Below are 25,179 nucleotides of genomic sequence, written 5' to 3'. Positions count from 1 at the left end.
CGTAAAACCACCTCAAAAAGTCAAGGGGGGCATTCCCTGTATCTAGTTAAAAAAAAAAAAAAAAATCTGCGTTCAGAAGCAACCTGCCTTCTTTACCACAATATGTAATAATCTATGGAACAGTTTACCTTAGTAGCTGATCAAAGCGGACTTTGGTGATAGCTTAAAATAAAAATAGGCCTAAATTGTGGTTTCCGTCTTAGAAGAAAATAAATATTGGTGTAAATGTTTAAAATTCTTGTTCTGAACGTTGTGACCTTCAATTGACACTCTGAATTAGGATATGCTCTTTAGAGAACATTAGTTAATGTATTTTGGATGTATATCTTCCCCTTCTCTCTAGCATCTCCCATCCCTCGGTTGGACATGTGCCTTTTTTTTTCTTTTTTAAATGCAGCATGTAACCCAAAACATGCTTTATGGATTCATAAGGTCACCATTTTCACAGTGATTGATAGGCCATTTAGTATGTCCTAAAATAGTATCCTGTCAATCACCTTCAAGAGGGGTAGAGGTAGCTATAAAACCTATCTTTTACAAGTTTACTTTTTATTATTCTTGTTGTTGTGTAATTTATTTCACCATGTACAGCATTTAAGCAGCTACACTTGAATAAACCAAAGAAATAAAGGAATAAGGATTTGTGCTATTTAATAAGGCGTGAAATTGTGCAGTGCCATTTTGTACAGTACTAGAGCACAGAAAATGTTCACATTATCACTGAAATTGCTGATAGAAATCAAGGTCTGATTACCAAAGTCTCTAGGGAAAGGTTGGCAGTATAAACTTTAATGCAACCATTAAGCATTTCTATATTTAAAGGCATATACATATAAAATACACTAAAGCATTCACTTCTAGCTAAATTTAAAATTGTACTAAAAAGTTAACTTCATCTATCATATCGAAAGCATCATTTTCACAAACATTTGTGGTTGGCGATAACTACTTTTCATATTAACAAGAGACAAGTTTTGGAGACTTTCAGAATGGCTTGCCTTGGCAGCAGTTTTATCTATTAAACATTTTAAAATAAAAATGTAAGACTTGGTCCACGTTAACAATTAAAGGTTCCTCAAGTGTTTTTACGTTGTACGTACAGTAATATTTGAGTATTATGTGCAATATGTCAGAAGGCAAAGGTAGTAAGGGTTAGGGGGCTGCAAAAGGAAACTAAATGGTTGTAAGAGCAGGAAAATTGCTCTTCAAACAAATTTGGATATGGAAAATTGCTTGAAATAAAAAAGGAAAAAAATTTTTAATCTTGAACCAGGAAATGGAGGTCCAAGTCGAAGAGGCGCTGGAGGTGGCGGTATTCAACACTTTTATTTTTTACTTTGGGGGGGGACTCTGAAAGTAGGCTGTAGAATAATGTGCGGTCTTCTCTCTCTGTCTCTCTATCTCTCTCATACGCTGCACTTTTTTGGGTTGAAAACAATGAGGAAAGCATCAAATCAAAGACATTGCCATGTTGCTGGTGGTGTGGATGCTGAAGGGAGAGAGGTGCCTGGCACATGCCCAAATGAAACACCTTCCTCTGGTGCAAGCTGACAGGACGTTCTGTGAATTTCATAGACTCAAGTAGCACTGGATGAATGGTGAGGTTAGAACAAGTTGAGGTAGTTTTAGATTGTCTTCCATCCAGCCCTCTGCGGAAAGTGTAGATTTCTCCTTCCCGCATGAAAGCACCATGGACAGAGGAGATCTGCCCTTCAGGGACAGGAAACCTACAGATAAAAGGACAGTAACTCTCCCTCTCGTCAGTTGGCTTCCTGTCCTTGACGGGGAACCTTCAGTTTGGCGTATGTGAAGAGACCTGGATAAAGATGGTCCAGGCCCAGTCAGTCTGGTTCAGGCAGCGGGGAGGCCCCTGCAGCAGCTGGTGCGGTGTCCTGAAGCTGCCACCACTGGGACCGAGGGGTCTTGTGGGGGGGTGCAGCCGCACCAGATTTGGGTGTAGGGCTTCAAGGTTTCTGGCTGGAGCGTGGCAACATGCTGAAGCGCCCCCTGATGACGTGACCGGGGAGGTCAGTGCAGAGGAGGTACTTCTGGGGCAGGCCAGAAGTCAGGATGAGGATGCCAGGCAGCAGATTTAAAAAGGGGCAAAGCATGGAGACGCTCCCTGCTACAAGCGATCCCCAGCATGATGTGGGGACAGCGAACTGCAGCGGCAGCAACCCTAAGAGGCATGTTTCTGCAGGCAAGCGGAATGCACATTCCAGTAGCTATTCTACACAGCACAGCAGAAAATCTGGCACGGTGGACAAATCTTCATACTCAAAAAGCCCCTCAATGGATCCTATTCCTCCTCCAGAACCGGTACTTGCGGATGCATCTGATTGGTGAGTGGTCTTCGTGAAAGTTCACCTTGTGATTGGGGTTCCCTTCTCTTTCATTATTCAGGGAAGGAAGAGATTGGGCAACATGTTTGCTTGGATTTTCCCAATGTGTAACAAAGAGTTACCAGTCACCTGGGATAAGAGACTGTCATTCCTGCATAGGACAAGTGCTATGTGAAGAAACCCCAGACTTCACTTCGGAGCGAGGATCGGTGATCAAATCAGAGGTCAAAAGTCCCTTTAGAGGGGGCGCCACTGTTTTCCTCTAGAGAAGGTAAGATCCACTATGGGGATGATAGACCCTCACCCCGGAAAAACAGTACAGAACATAATGTCTGGGGGATTGGGCTAGAAGAAGTGGAGAATATATTCCCTGAATGAAAACATACAGACCCTGATCAAAAAAGATTGGGCGAAACCTAATAAGAAGAATTCATCAGTGCCATCCCTAAAAAGGAAACACCCATTAGAGGATACAGCATCAACATCATGGGATAAAGCCCCAATATTAGATGATGCGGTTTCCAAGAACTTTAAAAAAAAAAATAAAAAATTTTGCCCTTCCCTTGGAAGGCATGGGAACCTTGAAAGACCCATTAGATAAAAAGGCTGATGCTTTTCTTAAAGGGGCATGGGAAACATTGGAGGGTAATCTTAGGCCTGCTATAGTGGCTACCTGCACCTCTAGATCCCTTTATGATATGGGTGAATCAGCTAGAGAAACAGCTCCGGGATGGGCACCATGGAACAAGGTGCTAGAGTCCATCCCCTTGATATGGGGGGGCAGCAGCCTTCTTGGTGGAATCTTCAGCTGCCTCCGTCAGACTAGCTTTCAAATTTACAGCTCTCTCGAATGCAGCCCGCAGAGCACTTTGGCCCATATGCTGGCCAGGAGAGATGTAAGACCAAATTAAAGTTATGTTCAATCCCCTGTGAAGGAGAGTTTGTTTGGAGAGATATTGAATGACATCCTTCAGAAGGCAGGGGGATAAGAAAGGGTTCTCTAACCTGGCCATTCCCATGCTCAAACGGTCCTTGTGCAGTAGAAAATTCTTCCGAAGGTGGCCCTCAAGGGAGCAGAGTAGATGGGATGAGGGGAAGAAGAGCTAAGGGTTTCCTCTTCTGAAGCTCCTCCTGTGATAGGAAGCCCTCAAAGTGATAGTCTTTCCCAGGTAGGGGGCAGACTATTCAATTTTCTTCCGGCATGGGAAAAAAATTTAAACAGTCCCTGGACACTAAATCTGGTTGGGGCAGGCCTTTGGCTAGACTTCCATTCTCTCCATCCCCAGAACTTGGTTGAGACTCCTGTACGGTCCTCTCTGGAGGAACAAGAGGCACTGGAGTGCTGAGGATTTGGACCTTGTAAGCAAAGTCATACTCCAGGAGTTCCCCCTTTGAGAAAGGATGGAGGGATTCTACTACCCATTGTTCCTGGTAAACAAACCAGATGGGTCATACCGGACAACTATAAACTTGAGGGGGTAAAACTGTTAGGTAAAAACTCAAATTCAAGCTGGAGTCAATAAAGTTGACCATCAAAATGCTGTTTCCAAATTTCTTCATGACTGTTCTGGATCTCAGCAATGCATGCTACCATGTCCCCAGATAAGCAGAGTAATAACTACCTTAGTAGACCTGGGCTGGCTCCTAAACCTGAAAAAGTCAAAGCTCGAGCCAAACACTGTACAAGAGTTTCTATGACTAATATTTTACTGTCGGAAGCAAGAGTGCCACTTCCCAGTACAGAAAAGGGGAATATCATAGACCAGATATCAAGAGCCTCACAGAACCCATCCATGACTTTGAGGAAGGCTATGTCCCTGCTAGGTTCCCATACTGCTTGTCTGTCTGCCAGCAGTTCAGTGGGCCCAGTTACAAACCAGGGACCTCCAGTGGGAGATTTTAAAGAACCAAGCCTCTTAAAAGGTCACTTAGAGGGACACAACTCTGTCTTTGGCCACTATTCATTCCCTAAGTTGATGGGGAAACATGAGCAATCTGACTAAATGGGTCCCTTGGGTAACAAGTGTCCCGAGTAGCTACCATGGAGGCAAGCCCCTCTGGATGGGCTCACCTTGCAACAAGATTACTCGGGGGATTTGGCAAGGATAGGAGCTTGACATCTTCAAAACAAAGAACAATTTGCAGTGCCCTGTTAGAATTCCTGGATACCATGCAAGGTCATCATGTACTAATATATTCAGACAACTGGGTGGTGGTGGCCTATCTAAACCATCAGGGGGGAACCGGGTCAAGGGCCTTAATGAACATAACATCCCAGATTTTCAGTTTGGCAGAAAACAATCTATCGCTGTCGACACTACATTCATGGGGTAGAGAATAAAATGGCAGACTTTTTGAGCACTCAATTGAGTGAGTGGGCTCTGAACAAGTTTGTTTTGGAACAGATTGCGAAAATGTGGGGCTTCCCAGTCATAGCTCTCTTCACCAATCTCAACAACAAAAAGGTAGTCTTTTTGCTCCCTACATCCCAGAGGGGACCCTCAGGCTCTAGACGCCTTTATGATCCCGTGGAATCAGAGCCTGGCCTATTCCTTTCCCCTGGTTGTTCTCATCCCAGCAGTCATAAGGAAGATCAGGAAGGACAAGGCGAGAATAATACTGATAACCCCCTTTTTGGCCAAGAAGAACTTGGTTCTCCTGGCTGACGATGTCTGTCACCGATCCTTCGTTTCTACCGGACCAGTGTTTCGACCCTTAGGCAGTGAGCCTACATTTGACAGCATGGAATTTGAAAGGGTGTTTTAAAGAGTAGGGAAATTGTCACCATGAGAGCTTATGGTAAAACCTGGAGGAAATTCCTGTCCACCTCAGGGGTAAAAATCCAGGATGGGGTTCCAATTACAGCATTCCTGGAATTTCTGCAGAAAGGGTTGGAGCGAAGTCTGGTGACCAGCACCTTAAAAGTCCAGGTGGCAGCCCTAGGGACCCTATATAATCAAGACATGGCAAGCAATCCATGGGTAGCATGATTTATCAGAGCCTCTGCAAGATCTAGGCTCTTTGTTAGCCAGAAATTAGTGCCATGGAATCTAAATCTAGTCCTATCAGGCCTAACAAGTCCTCCATTTGAACCTCTGGATTCAGTCCCTCTCAATGTCCTGTCACTTAAAATGGTCCTCTTGTGGTTTTAACATCAGCCCGGAGGGTAAGCTACATACAGGCCTTATCTGCAGGCCCTCCCTTCATTAAAATCCTAGAGGGTAGGGTTATTTTAAAACCTGACCCTGTTTGCTTACCCAAGGTAAGGTACTGTAGCATCTTGATTCCACAGATCCCAAGAGGTAGTCCTTCCTTTTGTTCTAACCCCAAGAATATGGAGTAATAAAAGTTCCACACAAAGATGTTAGAAGATGTTTGGTTCAGTACCTAGAGTCCCCCCGGTGGTGTAGGAAGAAAGGATCTCTGTATGCTTTCAGGGGGGCCTAGGAAGGGACTCAAGGCTTCCAAAATTACCTTGGCGAGATGGATAAAAGATGCAATAGCTTTGGCATATTCATCTAGAGGAAATATTGCCCCAGAGGGTCCGAGAGCTCATTCTTCAAGAGTGGTGGGAACCTCCTGGGCAGAAAGGTCAGAGGTTTGAATAGAGCAGATCTGTAAGGCTTCCACTTTATCATCTCCTCCATTTTTTTTTTTTTTTTTTTAAACCCAATCGGCTGGACCTAGCCTCTTCTTCTGACCTAACCTTTGGGAGAAGGGTTCTTCAGGCTGTGGACCTTCCCTAAGTTAGAACTCTGTAATACTCTCCATGGTGCTGTCATGGAGGAAGGAGAAAGACGGTTACTTACCAGTAACGGAATTTCTCAGAGCCCATGACAGCACCCATTTATTTCCTCCCGTCATGTGTAGGTGAGCACGCTTTCACTGTCTGCGGTGTGATTTATGTATAGATGCGGTGTTTTCTGATGAGCAGTAAGATATAGATATATAATTGTCATTAACCTGGAGGTCCTCCTATGCTTTGTAAACCAACTGTAGGTTTCCGGTCTCTGAAGGGCGGATCCCCCCACTCTCCATGGTGCTGTCATGGGCTCTGAGAATTCACAGTTGGCCTCAGGAGAAGGGGGCATTTGGATTTGGGAGTGCAGAATTCACTGGATTTTATTTGAGGGGATGGAAGCCATATCACTTTTCCAGAGTCTTACTTCTAGAAGTAATGTGGGAACCCACTATAGTTCTAGTGACAGATGACGGACTTGAGTGGGGGCTGGTTTTGTGTGGTATAAATTGGGGTTTTGAGCAACATTTTCGTGGTACATAATTCTCTATCGCTTGCAGAGTAAGGCTGGATCACATTCTTGTGTTCTATGCTGATCAGGGTTTCCGTGTAAATCCCACAAAAAATGCGATTCAAATGAAACACCTATGGAACCACCCATCATGAGGCAGGTGGTGACACTTCATAATTCGTTTGACGTCTACTCCGGTAGTATCCATCTAAATAGTACTACTTTTCTTTTTTTTTGTCCCCTATTTTCTATGGCAGTAATGCAGTTTTAATGTTCTAGAGTAATCGTTTTTGGTAAATCATGGTACAGCCTTTTATTGTTTTTCAAGTTATATGCTTTTTCCCCAAGGAACAGGGAACCCTATGGAGAGATAAAAGGGGTGGTCCCCCTCGCTCCCGCAGTTGGTTTCATGTTCCTTTGGGAAACCTTTGGTGAAAAGAACACAAGGACATACCTGGGCTGTGATGCCACTTGTGTGATTACTATTAGAACGACAGGAGCTCCAGCGCCGGAAGGAGCGTCAGGGGTCGTCTGTGATGGTCCCCCCTCAGCTGACAGGACACCGAGAGGCCAGGTTTGGAAGCTGTCACCTTGGCTCACAGGGAGAGTGCAGCGTGGCTATGGGGGTAGCAGTTGCTGGTCCGGGGCTGTGCATGAGGAGGATGTTGAAGGTGCAGGTACGGTCCATGGAACGCACTGCTGAAGCTATGCAGTCAGGGGGTGCGCGGGTGCAGTTTCCCCGAAAATGCTCTCACCCGGAAGTAGTCGGGTACTTCTGGGGGTACCAGGAGGGGAGAGTGCGGCGTGTACAGAGCGGCGAAGCTGTGCGGGCACAGTAAGCATCACTTCCGGGTGAAGAAAGAAGGGAAAAAGACTGGAATTCCCCTCTGGTGTGTACAGTGTTAGGTGGGGCATAAAACCATTGGCTAGAGCCCTACTAGTGTGCAGCATGGCATCCCCCAGAGAGACCACTATGCTCCCCTTGGAGGAGACAGCGGTATCAGAACGTGGCAGCCACAAAAGCAACAGACATTCTAAGCAGAGTGGGTCTACAGTGAAAAGTGGGAAAAGCAGAAAATCTGGACATTCCACATAGAAGTCTGCACCTTCACCTCCGCAACCGGTACCAAATCATCAAAAAAGCTTCACTGGGTGAGTGTTATGATCGCTCCTATTATGCTGATGGTCCCCTCCCCTTTCTGTATACCCCTAGGCCAAAAGGACTGTAAAGTCCAAGCATGTAGATTGCGCCCTGTGTTTACAGCCCCTTCCGGACAACTACCCCAAAAGACTATGCCAAATGTGTATCTGACAGACTCTCCAGGAGGGGTCCTCAATGAGAACTGAGGATATCAGATTAATGATCCGAGAAGAGTTGCAGGCACTAGGTGGCTCAAGTAGTCTTTAAAGATTCTAGATCCATCAGAGAATATGACTCCCCAAGATCGCAACAATCCTCAGAGGTTGCCAAAACGGGCTCAGACTCCTCCCGGGAAGATTCCTCCTCTGAGGAGGAACAACAATATCGGCCATATGTACAGCAAGGTCTAAGTTAGTGTGGCTGACCGACCTGGAAGATGACATATAAAAGGAGGCCTACCCAGGGATAAGTTGATATCTTTCCTCTCTCTAATCAGAGGCACAGCAGCTTTTTTGGCAGACGCCTCGGCCGACTCGATACGCCTTACATCCAGGTCAGTGGGGTTAACCAATGCAGCTCGTCGAGCTTTATGGCTTAAGGGATGGAAGGAGGATGCGCAGACAAAATCCAAGCTCTGCAACCTGCCATGCCTGGGTGAGTACTAGGGATGGGCGAATCCTGAAATACTCGGAATCGCTAGACTCTAACGAGTCCGACTCGGAAACTCGCTACTCGTTGCGAGTCTAGCGAGTCCAATGTTAATGAATGGGGATGCGAGTATTGCAGCGATTCCTGTGCTGCCATTTTTTTTGTTCCGCTTACTTTCCGCATGTGGCTGTGCACACCATGCGGAAAGTAAGCAGAACAATTGCGGATGGTACCCACGGTCCGGAGGAGAGGAGACTGTCCTCCGGGCTTTGGGTACCATATCCCTGTAAAAAATAGAATTTAAAGATAAAAAATATTATTATTCTCACCCTCCGACGTCCCGCGCAGCCTTCCCGCCTCTCCACGCATCCGTTCCCAGTAGTCCTTTGCGAAAATGCCCGCGATGGCGTCCGTTCTCGCGGGATCGCGAAGTCTTGCGGTCATTCGCGCGACGTCATCGCGAATGACCGCGAGACATCGCGATCCCGTGAGAACGGACGTCATCGCGGGCATTTTCGCAAAGGATTACTGGGAACGGATGCGTGGAGAGGCGGGAAGGCTGCGCGGGACGTCGGAGGGTAAGAATAACACCATTCTTTATTTTTTTTACATTCTATCTTTTACTACTGATGCCGCATAGGCGGCCTCAGTAGTAAAAAGTTGGTCACACTTGTCAAACACTATGTTTGACGAGTGTGACCAACCTGTCAATCAGTTCTCCAAGCGATGCTGCAGATCGCTTGGAAAACGCTAGCATTTTGCAAGCTAAATACGCTTGCAAATCGCTAGTTTTCCACGGGAAAATCGCTGTAACTTAAAATGCGATTTTCCCGCGGAATGGAATTCCGGAATTCTCGCGGTAATTTCCGCGAGAGTTCCGGTACGTGTGCACTTAGCCTTATTTGCATTGGACTCGTTACTGTGCGAGGAATCGCTTGGAAACTTGCAGAGTACCGACTCCTGCGAGTCCCCTACTACTCGCAGAGTAACGAGTCCTAACGAGTAGATTTGCCCATCCCTAGTGAGTACCTGTTTGGCGCGAAGTTGGGTGAGATTCTCACCAAGGCAGGTGAGAGGGAAAAAAGGATTCCTTAATTCCTATGTTCCATCTTATAGGAAGGCCTTCTGAAAAGCTTCATTCACCAGAAGGAAGGATTATAGAAACCAGGACCTCTGGCGCCAGAGAGACACCAAACAGAGGTGCCTTGTTGGCAAGCATCCCTTCAGGACAGAGGAAAAGCCAAGTTAATTCCGACCTACCGGTGGGTGGGAGACTATCCTTTTTCTGTCAACAATGGAGGGGGATAACTTGCAACTCATGGGCTATTGATCTAGTAACATCAGGCTTAAAATTACAATTCGCCCAAGTCCCCCCAGACACCTTCTTATTCACTTCTCTAAGCTCTCAATCCCAACAAAGAGCCTTGGAGACAGAATTAAGAAGTTTGTTAGCTAAACGGGTTCTGGTGGAAGTCCCAGCAGATCAAAGAGGGAGGGGATTCTACTCCCCTCTGTTTCTAATACCTAAGCCAGGGGCTTTATATAATTACAACATTGCAGGAAACAAATGGGTAGCTAGCTTTGTGTCGGCATGTCGGAACAAACCCAGTGCATGTTCCCCAGGTTCCACCTTGGATCTCAACTTGGTACTAGAGGCACATTTGAGCCATTATACTCAAACCCGATAAAGTATGTGTCCCTTAAAACAGCCCTATTGGTGGCCTTAGTATCGGCCAGAAGAGTAAGCGACATCCAGGTCTTATCGATAGATCTCCCTTTCTATCAATCCCTCAGGACAGGGTAGTTCTAAAAATAGACTCGTCATACCTTCCCAAAGTGCCTACTAGGTTCCATAGGTCTCAAGAGATCGTTCATCCCTCCTTCTACAATAACCTCACAAATCAGGAGGAAGAAAGACTTTACACATTAGATGTCAAAAGGGCCATCCTTACATATTTGGATAGAACTAAACTCTGGAGGCAGAGCAGGGCTCTTTATTTCTTTCCAGGGCTGCAAGAAAGATTCAAAAGTCTTGAAAGGGTCACTGTCCCGGTGGATCAGAGATGCGATCACCTCAGCATATTAAACAAAAGGGAACAACTGCTGCAGAATGTTAAGGCACATTCCACTCAGGCTATAGCATCATCCTGGGCTGAAAGAGCGGATGTTCCCATCGAACGTATATGTAAGGCCGCAACCTGGTCATCACCTTCCACCTTTTACAGTCATTACAGACTAGACCTATTTGCTAATACTGACTTAAGCTTTGGTAGATCAGTCCTTGACACGGTGCCCCCCCTCCAAGGTGGTTGTCTCTGGAATTTTCTGTGGGTGCTGTCGTGGCAAAGAGGAAAAAACAGATTACTTATCGGTAATGCTCTTTTATATAGTCCACGACAGCACCCTACTCACTTCCCTCCCTAATAAGGGTGACACATAGTTAACTAATAATGGTGGTTGCTTTGTACACCTAGGTTATGAAAGTGTAAATAAATGTACATAATATTTAGATAGCTTACTAATAGTTGTGGGCGGTTCCTCTCATTCTCTGTAACCCAACTGCGGGAGTGAGGGGGGCCACCCCTTTTCTCTTCATAGGGTTTCCTGTTCCTAGGGGCAGATCCCCTCTCTGTGGGTGCTGTCGTGGACTCTATAAAAGAGCATTACCAGTAAGTAATCCTTTTTTTTTGGTTGGCACTTTTTCACACTAGCTTGTATGTGCTGCTCTTTTTTTCTATATTTGTATAAATCCCTATCTGGATACGTGCACTCACCAGCCACAGGGACCAATAAATTGTTGGCTTTTTTGCCTAGGAGAGGTGACATATCAGATCAGGGACCCAACTTTTGAAGGACACCTTGATGTGGCAGTTGGGCCCCTCCCAAAAAAAAATCTTTTTTTTTTTTTTAAGGGGCCCCAGTGTTACTCCTTATAAATTTTAAGAAAGCAATACAATATAATTTATTTTACTTATTGCATCTCTGCCAGCGACTTATCTCCTGGAGACCAAATTGATCAGCAGTCTGAAATCTGACATGCCTAACCGACATCTCCCCCCGATAATTAGTTGGCCGAATACAGAATAGGGTGTAAGTCAAACCCATTGATATTGACGGGTGTGGATGATATGTTTAAAGTGTTTTGGAGGCACTGTAAGACTAGGCAAAGGGAAAACTAGTAAAAACGTAAAGACAATATGTAATGACCCACCCTATAAAACTGTCCAACTAGTTAACCCCTTTAGTGAACCCGTTAAAGGCAAAAAACAATACTTTTTCATACTGCCGAACAAAAAGTGGAATAACAAGTGATCAAAAAGACTGATATAAATAAACATGGCACCGCTGAAAACGTCATCTTGTCCAAGAGAAAATGAACCGCCACACAGCGTCATCACCGAAAAAATAAGTTATAGCTCGCAGAATAAAGCGAGGCAAAAATGATTTTTCTTAATTGTTTTTATTGTATAAAAGCGTCAAAACATAAAAAAATTAAGGTATCGCTGTCGTCATACTGACCCAAAGAATAAAACTGCTTTATCAATTTTACAGCACGTGGAATGGTATAAACCCCCCCAAAAGAAATTCTTGAATTGCTGTTTTTTGTTCATTTTTCCTCCCAAAAATTGTAATAAAAAGCAATCAAAAAATGTCATGTGCCCGAAAATAGTACGAATAAAAACATCAACTCGTCTCGCAAAAAAAAAAGACCTCACATGACTCTGTGGGACAAAATATGGAAAAATTATAGCTTTCAAAATGTGGTGATGCAAAAACTAATTTTTTGCAATAAAAAGCGTCACTTAGCATGACAGCTGCCAAACATAAAAAGAGCTTTGAATAGTAAATCATAGCCCCCTTTATCACCCCCTTAGTTAGGGAAAAATACATTTAAAAAATGTCTATTTTCCATTTTCCCATGAGGGTTGGGGCTAAAGTTAGGGTTGGAGTTAGAATTGGGGGTCTCCACGGTTTAGGCACCTCACGGGATCTCCAAACTCGACATGGTGTCCGATCTGAATTCCAGCCAATTTTGCATTGAAAAAGTCAAACTGCGCTCCTTCCCTTCCGAGCCCTGCCATGCGCCCAAACAGTGGTTTACCCCCACATATAGGGTATCTGCATACTCGGGACAATAACTTTTTGGGGTTAAACTTCTCCGGTTACCCTTGGGGAAAAAAAAATTGGACCTGAAGTAATTTTTTTGTGAAAAAAGATAAAGGTTTGTTTTTTTTAAACACTCCAAAAATTCCTGTGAAGCACCTGAAGGGTTAATAAACTTCTTGAATGTGGGTTTCAGCACCTTGAGGGGTGCAGTTTTTAGAATGGTATCCCTTTTGGGCATTTTCTATGATATAGACCCCTCAACGTGACTTCAAAAGTGATGTGGTCCGTAAAAATAAAATGGTGGTGTAAAAATGAGAAATCGCTGGTCAACTTTTAACCCTTATAACTTCCTAACAAAAAAAATTTTGGTTCTAAAATTGTGCTGATGTAAAGAAAACATGTGGGAAATGTTACATAAGTTTTTTTTTGTGCCACATCTCTGTGATTTAAGAGCATAAAAATTCAAAGTTGGAAAATTGCGAAATTTTCAAAATTTAAACGAAATTTCCGTTTTTTTCACGAATAAATGCAAGGCGCATCAAAGAAATGTTACCACTATCATGAAGTACAATATGTCACGAGAAAACAATGTCAGAATCACTGGGATCCATGGAAGCGTCCCAGAGTTATTACTTCATAAATGGACAGTGGTCAGAATTGTAAAAATTGGCCTGGTCAGGAAGGTGCAAACCACCCTTGGGGGTAAAGGGGTTAAGCTGTCTTAAAACTCATCAAATTAATATTTCGCTCAGTCATTGGATGATTCCAGCTCTGTTTAGCTGAGACTAAACAATAAACACCCGTTCCCTGATTGGCTCATCAGCTATTTACCCATTTTATTGTCTTCTGTAAGCCTTAATCGCTCATCTCTACTGAAGAGCCATCTTATCATAAAACAAAACTTTTACAATGTTCACAGCGACAGAGTAAATGTATCATTCTCAAATGGGCGAAGTAAAGGGGAAAAAAAACTTCTTCCATATGCTGTTGAAATGGGTTTTTATACTGACAATAAATCAATGAAAACCATGGAGTTTTCTACTTTGCTACAGCTCATTTTCCATCAACAATACACAAGAATTGCAGAATGCAAAAAAAAATGGCAAAAAAAAATTAAACAAGTTCTGAAGACAGACTTAACTTAACAATATTTTCAAATATACTGTTTTTAAAAATATGCGTAACTAACACATTTTGACATCACTCTGTGCACATAGAATAATCTTTGTCATACAAATGTTTGTTTATTTTTGTAAATTATTTAAAAGAAAAAAAATCAGATGCAGCACATAGAATAACCACCAGAGGGCAGTATGGTATAGGTATATAATTATAAAGCCACAAACGCCTACTAGTAAAATAGATGAAAATAGACTAAAATTATTCTGCACAGTTTAAAAATTCAAGTATAATACATTGCGCAATATTTCATGGCACTATAGGTGATCTACTTTTTGCACAATCCTGTATACCTCATTATACTCGCTTGTAAAAGCAATATAATCTATACACTAATAGTCTTGGCATAGTAATGAACAGCTTTGTGGGGGGATAACAGAAGATAAAATTATTTTTGTAAAATCTTCCCTATGTGCTGCTCACTGCATAAATACATTCATGTGCATAAATGCTCACTCCTTAAATCCATGCAAATACATGGTCATAGGATGGAAAGCCCAACAGAAATCTACAGCAAATCTATTGCAAAATGCATGTATAACAGGAATTTGTGGCATAATCTTCCCTAGGTTTCACTTTTCCAAAATGATAGAATTAAAACCAAGCTAAAAATCTGCGCATATATATAATATATTTTTCTCACACTAACACCGTATGTGGATGTGCTGTATCACTGGGTATGTCCTCCCTTCCATGTTCATGTGGAATGTACATAACTATTGTATATTCTCCCTACAGTGGCATGTGCAAGTACAGAGGCTGTCTATATATCGTACATGTGCACAGTAAGTGCGTACATCAATGCATAGCTGGATATGCACAATTAGGCCCTGATTCCTTAAAGCTTGTATACCATAATTCTAATGGAAAAATATTTTGAAAAGTCACAAGTCTTGTGCAATGCAAGGCTGCACAGATGTTTGACTTTTGGCCATGTCACACCATTTTGCCCAGTTCCGTCAAAGTGGGCAGAGTTAGGGGCAGGACAAGGAGCATGATGATCCCTGCTCATCAAATTTGCGGTGGGGTACCTTGCAGGAAGTGGAGAAAAATGAGATGTAGAGGCACATGGCACTCGTGTAGGTGGATTCAAATCAAATTTATTAAACATGGACCATGGTAAATCCAGAAAAATAAGAAACGTTTCAGTCAGCACAACTTTCACCAGTCGTCTGGATCCAGATGACTGACTAAGATCTTGTGTTGGCCGAAGACGTTTCTTATTTTTCTGGATTTACCACGTTCAATAAAATTTCCTTTGAACACACCTGCACGATTGCCAAGTGTCTCTAAATCAGTTGATGGATTTGGTTATCCTACTTTTGCACCATTATATTTTTCCAGAAGTGCCTTGTGTTCTTCTTATTGAGAAAAATGTGGCGGCACACGCCTCATAATGAATCAAGGGCCTCATCCCCTTATCAAGGCCGGCGGGAAAACCCAGTCTTGATGAATCGGGGTCTAAAGGCCCTTTTTCATTTAGCGATGCACCAGCGATCCGACCAGCGATCCGACCCGGTCAGGATCGCTGGTGCATCGCTAAATGATCGCTAGTGAGCTTTCATACAGAAAGATCTCACAGCGATGCAGCAGCGACGCAGCGCACGATACTCACCTTTTACACACAGCGATCCTGACGTCCTCCCGCCAGCGTCGCTCGTCTCACACAGCAGGAAGGCCAGCAGGAAGCGCCGGACGAGAAATGGAGCCGCCCAATCTCGCGCGATCAGCGATGGACAGCGGGGGAGCCGGTCAGAGGTAAGTATCACACATAGCGATATCGCTAGCAATATCGCTATAACGTCACAAAAACAGTGACGTTTTAGCGATATTGCTAGCGATATCGCTATGTGTAATACCCCCTTTACTGTGTATGCTTGATAAGTGCACACCAACTGATCTTACATATGTATATACAGTCAAAATACAGCTTATTATACCACTCGCCCTACCAGGATGTTGCAGTGTATTGTAACAATGCAGACAGTGCTATATGTACAATGCATGATCTGTAAAAATGTTTATTGCTTAATTAAAATCACATTTAGAACATTTTTGCATTTTATCCAATATTCCAAATGTCATGTATACGTACAGCCATATGTGAAACTGATTAGCTTGAACACAACTGTACAGGGTGAAGCTGATGACTTGTTAATGAATATCACAAGAATTGTCAGAAGAACCTTTGGCTGTCGTTCTTTACTGGTCCCAATACCTGTGCTGTAGTGCCTCCACTCTGTATTGTTTTGTGCCTCAATGATAAGTGGCCAGTTACATCTATTGTCATCCTTAGAGGGGCAGAGAAGAGCCTGAGTCCACACTTCAGAGGCTGATACTAATCAACTACTGCTTTACAACAACCTTCAGTGGTTTCGGATGAATAGTCTTTCTCCGGCTCTCCCACCAGGGACGCCATGTCTTGCACTCTGTAATGCAGTAATTGCTTGTTTTACTCATTTCCATCAAGTTTGTAAAGTGTCTGAAATAAACTATATAGTGGATAGGAAAAAGAAAAGGCTCACCAACAATGCTGATAGGGAGATCTGCAGTAGACAGTCCAGAAAAATAGGTGCTGGCAGACTCAGCAATGGCAAATAAAGAGAACTCGGCACATCGATCCGATGATGTAATTTAAAAAGAAAACATTTTATTGTTGGGCTATAAAAAAAAAAGTAATCAGATGAAACTTTAAAATCTGACTCTTTCTGGTGACAAAACATCCTTAATAGTGATGAGTGAACGTGCTTGCCACTACGTTACTCGCCCTAGTATCACTGTACTCAGTGTTCTCAGCGAGCACCGAGCATTTCTGGGATTACTCGGCGGGAAATCGGGTCTCCACCCAGCATTTTTGGCAGACTTTAGAGACCCAATCAAGCTGCAGGGATTGTCTCCCAGGCAATGAAACACCGCAGCCATCTTTGTAGTAGTCGTGCAGTGATTGGCTGGCCCACACAGCATCATTAGGGGTATAACAGACCGGGCGCTGCCCTGCTCGGCACATTCAGCTCTCGATTTAGATAATGTAGGGAGAGCTGCTGCTGATATAGGGTCAGAATTGGGGATTTATTAGATAGTGTGGGGTCTACCATCCTAAGCTACTCACATCCAGCTAAAGCAACAGTTCTTGTAAGGACTAATTCCAGAGTATGTAGGTTCCAGTGTTTGGTAGGCAGGGTAGTGTACGTCACTCTATACACATCAGTGCAAGGCATGCAGGCACTGTATGTGTGTATATAGATTATTGCACACATCAAGAGGGTCCATTCCACAATCCAGCTCAGGCAGAGGAACAATGGCAAAGTTCTGGGACAGTTTTCTCAGACCCTCACATCATGCCGCCACAGAGGGGTGGTGTCACAAGTGGTGCAATGTTTGGGAAGATGGTGAGGGAGTACCTTGCAGATCGTAAAAACATCCTCCGGGATTCCTCTGTGCCTTTTTTGAGTATCCAAGCTGGACACATGGCATGAACAGGCTCTCTAGGCCTTGGAGGTCCTGGCCTGCCCTGCTGCTAGCATTCTGTCAGAGCGGGTTTAATGCTGCTGGTGGAATTATAACAGATAATGACAATGCTGACTCTTATAAAAATGGACTAGGGCTGGATTGGGCAAGAACTACTGTACACCACCGAATGAAAACAGCGAAACATAACCTCAAATACTTTTTTTTTTTTTTTTGTGGAGGTGTATTCTCATACACCTCTTCACAACCACACCTGGCTATCCGCTTCCTGATTTGGTCTGTTTGGTGGTATCCTCCTCCTTATCCTCATCATCCACAACAATTGGAACACCAGGGTGAACGTATTCCGTGATGCAAAAGTCACTCCATTTTTGGGTAAGGGTGTTTTTATGATGCCCGTTACTAATTTGAAACCATAACAAATGTTACTCCCCCAGGGGGAAATCTAATAAAAATGAGATGTACGTATATTCTTCCCATTTCTTGTTTTATTTTAAATTTTTCCTATCTGTGGAACATCCTCTTGTGAACTAGTGTATACCTCTCCAATATAAAAAGTGAAATCCTATTATATTTTTGTTTATATCCCTGGCTCTGAGCTGTTGCTAGGGACAAACATATCTCGTTGAACACATTCTGGCTTCATATCTATGAACCTGTGTTCGCCCCTCCCTTTTTGTTTTCTTTCATAGGTGGATTCACATTTTTTGTTTGATTGCAGTATGATTTATCATTATATCTCCTCATTCTCCACCACTAGATGACCAGGGTTAAAGTGTTCTGTGTTGCTACGGGCAGTCCAATTTTTGGCAAGGGTGTCTATGATGCCCATAGTATATTTTTAAAAAATGTACCACCCATGGGGAAATTTGTCAGCCCATGCACTGCGTGTATGGGCATTATAAGTCTAGGAGACCCAATCCTTTACATTGGGCCTAGTTTTTAATGAGGCCTTCATCAATGTCTCCTCATTCTCCGCCACAAGATCACCAGGGTTAATGTGTTCTGTCCTGCCTCAGCCAGTCCAATTTTTGGCAGGGGTGTTTTTGTGATGCCCGTTACTAATTTGAAACAAAACCATTTATCATTTTATTTTCAATTTTTCCTATCTGTGGAACATCCTCTTATGACCTAGTGTACACCTGTCCAATATAAAAATAATGAAATCCTATTAGATTATATTTTTATTTATATCCCTGTCTCTGAGCTGTGGCTAGGGGCAAATATATCTCGTTGAACAAATTCTGGCTTCATATCTATGAACCTGTGTTCGTCCCTCCCTTTTGTTTTCTTTCATAGGAGGATTCATTTTTCATTTGCTTGATTTCAGTATGATTTATCATTGTCATTCTACACCACTAGATCACCAGGGTTAATGGGTTCTGTGGTGCTACCGCCAGTCCAATTTTTGGCAAGGGTGTCTATGATGCCCGTAAAATATTTTTAACAATTTTACTCCCCCCCCCCCCCACAAAGGGAAGCGTTTTTTAGCCCTTGCACTTAGTGTATGGGCATTATGAGTCTAGGAGACCCGCGCCTTTAAATTAGGCCTAGTTTTTAATGAGGCCTTCCTCCACGTCTCCTCATCCGCCACCACTAGATCACCAGCGTTAACGTGTTCCGTGCTGCAACAGCCAGTGTCAAATTCCGAACTGTTATGCCTCTTTGGCCATGTACATCTGATGCTGGTGCACGCCGTCCGACTTCACTTCTGGTCTTGCTGCCGGGGCTGAGGTCCCATACAGTGCGCATGCGTGCCACGCACTCTTGACTCTGCGGTCCCATCGGGCACGCTTGCACACAACCCGCAGCTCTGACTGCGCCCGCACTGACTGACGTCTCTATGGTCCTAAAGGACCTGACCCGGAAGTCCTGGCACGCATTCCCTATATCAGGCCGCCTCTTCCTGTAGGTGGCACCTGATTATTGCTTTTGCTTCTTTGCTAGGCCTTCTTGGTGCCTGCCTTGTGGCTCTCTGTACTCAGGACCACGACCTTGTACTCTGGTGTGCTTCCCAGCACACACTCTGCTCTGTCTTGTACCCAGACGTGCTTCCCAGCACTTGTCCTGCACCATCCTGTACCCTGTGTAACCTTGTGTACACGCTCTACCCACTTCTGTACCCAGTGTGCCCCGAGTACACGCTTTACATATTCCTGTACCCTGCGTACCCCCGTCTTCACCCTGTTAAATACGATACCATAATTTTCCTCAGGATCAATAAAGTGTATCACAGCAGTGTTAAAACAGCATTACAAACAAAACATTATGAACAGCATTACTACATTACAAATAGCATTACGTAAAGTAATTACTAGACACAGATCTTGCACATGACTAACCACAATACGTAACAAAGTTACACAAATCTGATCATTTCCCTTAGTGCGCCAGCCCTAGGTCGTAGCCATCTTTCACCCTGAGTGAATTGTTACACATCCCCATAGCAGTAGGCACAAACTATTTCCTGAATTTCTCCTTCTTGCACCTTAGTAGGATTAGACAGCTGATGAATGTGCTCTTCTGATTCAAGAACAGCTTGTATAGTGGTGTGTATTATTGTTCATTATAGCCCTGCACTGCTTTTGAATCCTATCCTCCACTACCTCCTCAAGAGTCAAGATGGAGGCCAACAGCCACACTTGCCGCCTTGATAAGTTTGAGCTTATTAGCGTCAGCTACTCGCACACTGCTGCCCCAGCAAATGATAGAAAAAAAGATGGTGCTTGCTACAACGGACTGGTAGAACATTTCTAGCATTTTACTGCACACATTGAACAACCTGAGCTTCCACAGAAAGTACAGTCTGCTCATTCCCTTCTTGTGAACCTTCTCTGTATGACTAGAGTTAAGCGACTTTTGGTTTTTTAGGGTCGCGTTTCGTTTCGTGAAACCCGACTTTTCCAAAAGTCGGGTCGAGCAAGATCGTCCGATTATAGGGAAAAGTCGGGGTCGTCCCGAAACACGAAACCCAATGTAAGTCAATGGGGAATAAAAGTCGGCAGTGAGAGGAGGACAGGAAACACACCAACAGTGCCCATTTGAATGCCAAAAGCATCAATTCTTCTTACTTAAGCTTGTCAACCTTAATTAACTTCATAATACAAGTTACGCACTGAAAAATGGGGGTTATTTGGCTACAGACTGTGGGGGGGGAGGGCTGGCTCCAGGTTTTCATGTGCCCTGGGCGAAAGAGCGCCCCTTTAACACATACCACAACTCATCATGCTCCGATACGGCAGAGAAATAGCGGTATAGTACAATGAAAAATACCTCACTTTTTACATCTCATGACGAGGCCCATCTATTTCTCCATACAGAATCATTGGTCCCATATAATGTTTGAAACAGTATATGATGAGCTCCAAATAATGCTACAGTATATGTTGGTCCCCATGGATGAAGCTCTACTGTCTTATGGGCCCAAATAATGCTCCAAACATAATGGGCCCCATTTCTAATGCTCTAGTGTATAATGGGCCCTGTAAATGCTGCTCCAGTGTCTGATGTCCACCTTTGGAATGTTCCAGTGTATGGTGGGCCCCATCTATCATTCTCAGACGGTGTTAGGCCCAGTATGGATTGCACGTGATTGCACAAAGGTTAGAAAGGGTACCGTATCCCCAGATAACATGTATGGATAGCGTACACATTCAAAATATATGTCTCAGGAGGCAGGCTCAGACGGTGTTAGGCCCAGTATGGATTGCACGTGATTGCACAAAGGTTAGAAAGGGTACCGTATCCCCAGATAACATGTATGGATAGCGTACACATTCAAAATATATGTCTCAGGAGGCAGGCTCAGACGGTGTTAGGCCCAGTATGGATTGCACGTGATTGCACAAAGGTTAGAAAGGGTACCGTATCCCCGGATAACATGTATGGATAGCGTACACATTCAAAATATGTCTCAGGAGGCAGGCTCAGACGGTGTTAGGCCCAGTATGGATTGCACGTGATTGCACAAAGGTTAGAAAGGGTACCGTATCCCCGGATAACATGTATGGATAGCGTACACATTCAAAATATATGTCTATACATCAGGAGGCAGGCTCAGACGGTGTCAGGCACAGTATGGATTTGACGGCCCAGATTACACAGCGGAGGAGCAGGGAGAGGTAAAGATTGCAAATGCTGGGGCCCTGCCCAAGCAAGGGGGGCCCACTCGTGGGCGTCGGTACTGGCACTGGGCCCCTCATAGTACAGCGGTGTGTCTGACGGCGGGTGTGCACCACCACCGTCAGAGACACTTGATTGCACTATGAGGGACCCTGTGCTAGTGCCCGCGCCCAAGAGTCGGCCTACCCACCTGTCCAGGGCAACGGCACTCGCACGGTGTCGTGCGCTAGGTGGTGACCCCGGCCATGGGGGGGGGAGGCAGCACAGTTAGAGAGTTTTAGAAAATGGCATATGTTGATGTTGGACATTCAGCTGATGGAAAAGGCGGAATAGGTGAAGTACCAGGAAGAGGTGGACCAAAGCAAGCCATTTTTCTGTCACCCTATGTGTCATCTGGGGAAGGTGGGACAAAATCCTTGGAAACCCATGCGTGGTTCATTTTAATGAAGGTTAGATCATCCACATTTTGGGTTGACAGACGGGTCCTTTTTTCTGTCAGGATTGATCCAGCTGCACTGAAGACTCTTTCCGATAGCACACTTGCAGCTGGGCAAGCGAGCTCCTGTAAGGCATATTGGGCCAATTCAGGCCAGGTGTCCAGTTTAGCGGCCCAATAGTCAAAGGGGAATGACCTGTGTGGGAGAACGTCGATATGGGAGGAAAAGTAGTTTGTAACCATAGTTGACAACTGCTGTCTCCTGTCACTTTCCATCGATGCAGTATTACCAGTTGTGTGAGCGGTATTTGAAAAATCAGTCCACAACGTTGTCATGAAACCCCTGTCTCCAACGCCACTTCTGCTGTGTGCACCACGAACACCTCTGCCAAGCTGCCCCCGGCCCGTACGGCTCGTGTGAGAACCATCACCGCTGCTATGTGCTGGGAATGCCTCAAGCAACCGATTTACCAGAGTTGCTTGTTTATTAGCCAATATTAGGTCAAGGTTCTCCTGTGGCATGATGTTTTGTAATTTGCCTTTATAGCGTGGATCCAGGATGCTGGCCAACCAGTAGTCGTCATCGTTCATCATTTTGGCAATGCGGGGGTCCCTTTTTAGGATCCGCAAGGCATAATCTGACATGTGGGCCAATGTTCCCGGTGTCAATGATGCACTGCGAGTGCTGGGTGGAGGAGCACTTTCTGGCAAATCCACATCCCTCCAGTCACGCACAAACCCTGTACCAGACCTTGCCACGCCAACATTTTCACTTGCCCCACGAGATGCATCCTCCTCCCCTAAGTAATCATCCCCATCATCATCCTCCTCCTCCTCTTCTTCCTCCACCTCGTCCAGGAGAGGTCCCTGAGCAGACAATGGCTGAATGTCATCAAGGATTCCCTCCTCCTCTTCCTCCTCATCAACATTGGCTGCAGACGCCTGCTCCTTAAGGTGCGTCAAAGTTTGCATGAGCAGACGCATAAGTGGGATGCTCATGCTTAGGATGGCGTCGTCTGCGCTTACCAGCCATGTGCATTCCTCAAAACACTGAAGGACTTTACAGAGGTCTTTCAGCTTCGACCACTGCACACCTGTCAACTCCATGTCTGCTCTCAAAGTGCCTGGCCGTGTATCCTCCCACAAATGCATTATGGCCTGCCTCTGCTCGCACAGCCGCTCCACCATGTGCAGGGTGGAGTTCCACCTTGTTGCAATGTCGATAATGAGGCGGTGGTTGGGAAGGTGGAGCAATCACTGCAGCTTCTGCATACGAACGGAGTGTACAGGCGACCGGCGGATGTGCGCGCACAGTCTTCGCACCTTCTGGAGCAGGGCTGTTAACTCCGGATAATTTTTGAGGAAGCACTGCACCACCAGGTTCAAGGTGTGAGCCAAGCAAGGTATGTGGCTGAGTTTTGAAAGGGCTATGGCTGCCACAAAATTACGCCTGTTATCACTAACTACCTTGCCTGCCTCAAGATGTACACTGCCCAGCCATGACTCAGTTTGTCGCTTCAAGTACTCGGCCAGCACCTCGGCGGTGTGTCTGTCGCCCAAACACATCATCTGCAACACAGCCTGCTGACGCTTTCCACTAGCTGCTCGATAGGGGGACACATCGTGTGCAACAGTGGCATCTGCAGATGGAGTGCTCGTACGACTGCGCTCTGTGGACGAGCTTTCGCTTCTGGAGGAGGAGGAGGAGGAGGAGGGTCGAACGCCTACAGCCAACTGTTTCCTATACTGTGGGCTAGGCAGCACTGTCCCACCACTGCTGTCCCCTGTGGACCCTGCATCCACCACATTAACCCAGTGCGCAGTGATGGACACGTAACGGCCCTGGCCATGCCGACTGGACCATGCATCAGTTGTGAGGTGCACCTTTCCGCTCACTGACTGCTTGAGTGCATGGACAATGCGGTCTTTCACATGATGGTGGAGGGCTGGGATGGCTTTGCGAGAGAAGAAATGGCGACTGAGTAGGTCATAGCGTGGTACTGCATAGGCCATGAGTTCGCGGAAAGCTGTGCTTTCCACCAACCGAAAGGGCATCATCTCAAACGAGATTAGTTTGGCAATGTGGGCGTTCAAACCCAGTGTACGCGGATGAGAGACTGAGTACTTTCTTGACCTACTCATAGTGTCTGGGAGGGTGAGCTGGACTTGAGAGCTGCATATGGTGGAAGTAGCGGTGGACAGGGCGGACTGAGAGAGGGTTGATGATGGTGATGGAGTTGGTGTTCTTTCTGATGGCCTAGATTCAGTATTTCGTTGATATAACAGTGGTATTCCCTGACTGCTGTGGTCTTGCAACGACACCAACATTTGCTGCTGTGCTAACCGGTGGGCTTACAGTGGGGGAAACAATGTAGCGTTGCTGACTACCTTCGTTGTGATCAGTTGCACATGTGGCACTTGAGGTTTGGTGTTGTGTCCACGCTTGCAAGTGCATGCTGGTTAAATGTCTAAGCATGCAACTGGTATTCAAATTTTTCAGATTTTTCCCTCGGCTAAAGGTCTTTGCGCACTTCTTACAGATAACCTTGGCCTGATCATGAGGATTTTGTTCAAAAAAGTGCCACACTGCACTCTTCCTACTTTGGCAGACATTTTGCGGCCTAGCACGCTGTGATCTTTTGACCCTCTGGACAAGCTGTCCAGCAACTCTTTTGATGTTTGGAACCTGTCTTTGGAGTGCTCTGGGCCTGCCAGATAACAGCTGTTGCGATGTCGATGTCTGCTGTGGATGCTCCTCATCTGAGCTATTGGAAGCAGCACCCTCTTCCCCCAATGGATGCCAATCTGGGTCAACAACTGGGTCATCCATCACCTCCTCTTCTATGTCATGTGCACCTTCCTCTGTGTCACCGTGTATGGTGGTATAGTGTGCGGGAAGGGGCACCTGAGTCTCATCAGGGTCAGAATCTGGCTCTGTACACTGCGAGGACAATGTAGTGCTCTGAGTGAATGTACCAGCAGAATCATCCATCAGCGGCTGTGCATCAGTGCACTCCATGTCAGATTCATCTTGGCCTGGGTAATTCACCATTTCACTTGATAATCCAGGCATGGTATGTGAAAACAGCTCCGTGGAGTAATCAGTAGTATGGCCTGCGTCATCCTTCAATCTTGGTTGGGGTGAAGGACACAAGGAAAGGTGTGGTTCATGAACATGAGCCTCCAATGACGACTCAGTGCTTTTACTTTTTACAACTGAAGAAGAGGAGGCGATAGAGCTGGAGGCTGAGTCAGCAATGTAAGACAAAACTTTTTCCTGATGCTCTGGCTTTAAAAGCGGTTTGCCAACTCGTAGAAAACTAAGCGTTCGAGGCCTTATGTAGCCAGACGATGACGCAGGGTCAGCACCTCCTGCATTCGGTCCTATTTTGCTCTTGCCACTACCATCAGATCCACCACCAACACCATCATTACCAGCTGCCAACCCCCGCCCAATTCCACGGCCTCTTCCACCAGCCTTCCTCA

Source organism: Dendrobates tinctorius, unplaced genomic scaffold, assembly GCF_039654945.1.
Source record: "Dendrobates tinctorius isolate UK_male_01 unplaced genomic scaffold, ASM3965494v1 ptg000056l, whole genome shotgun sequence".
NCBI lineage: Eukaryota > Metazoa > Chordata > Amphibia > Anura > Dendrobatidae > Dendrobates > Dendrobates tinctorius.
Note: the sequence above shows the minus strand (reverse complement) of the source record.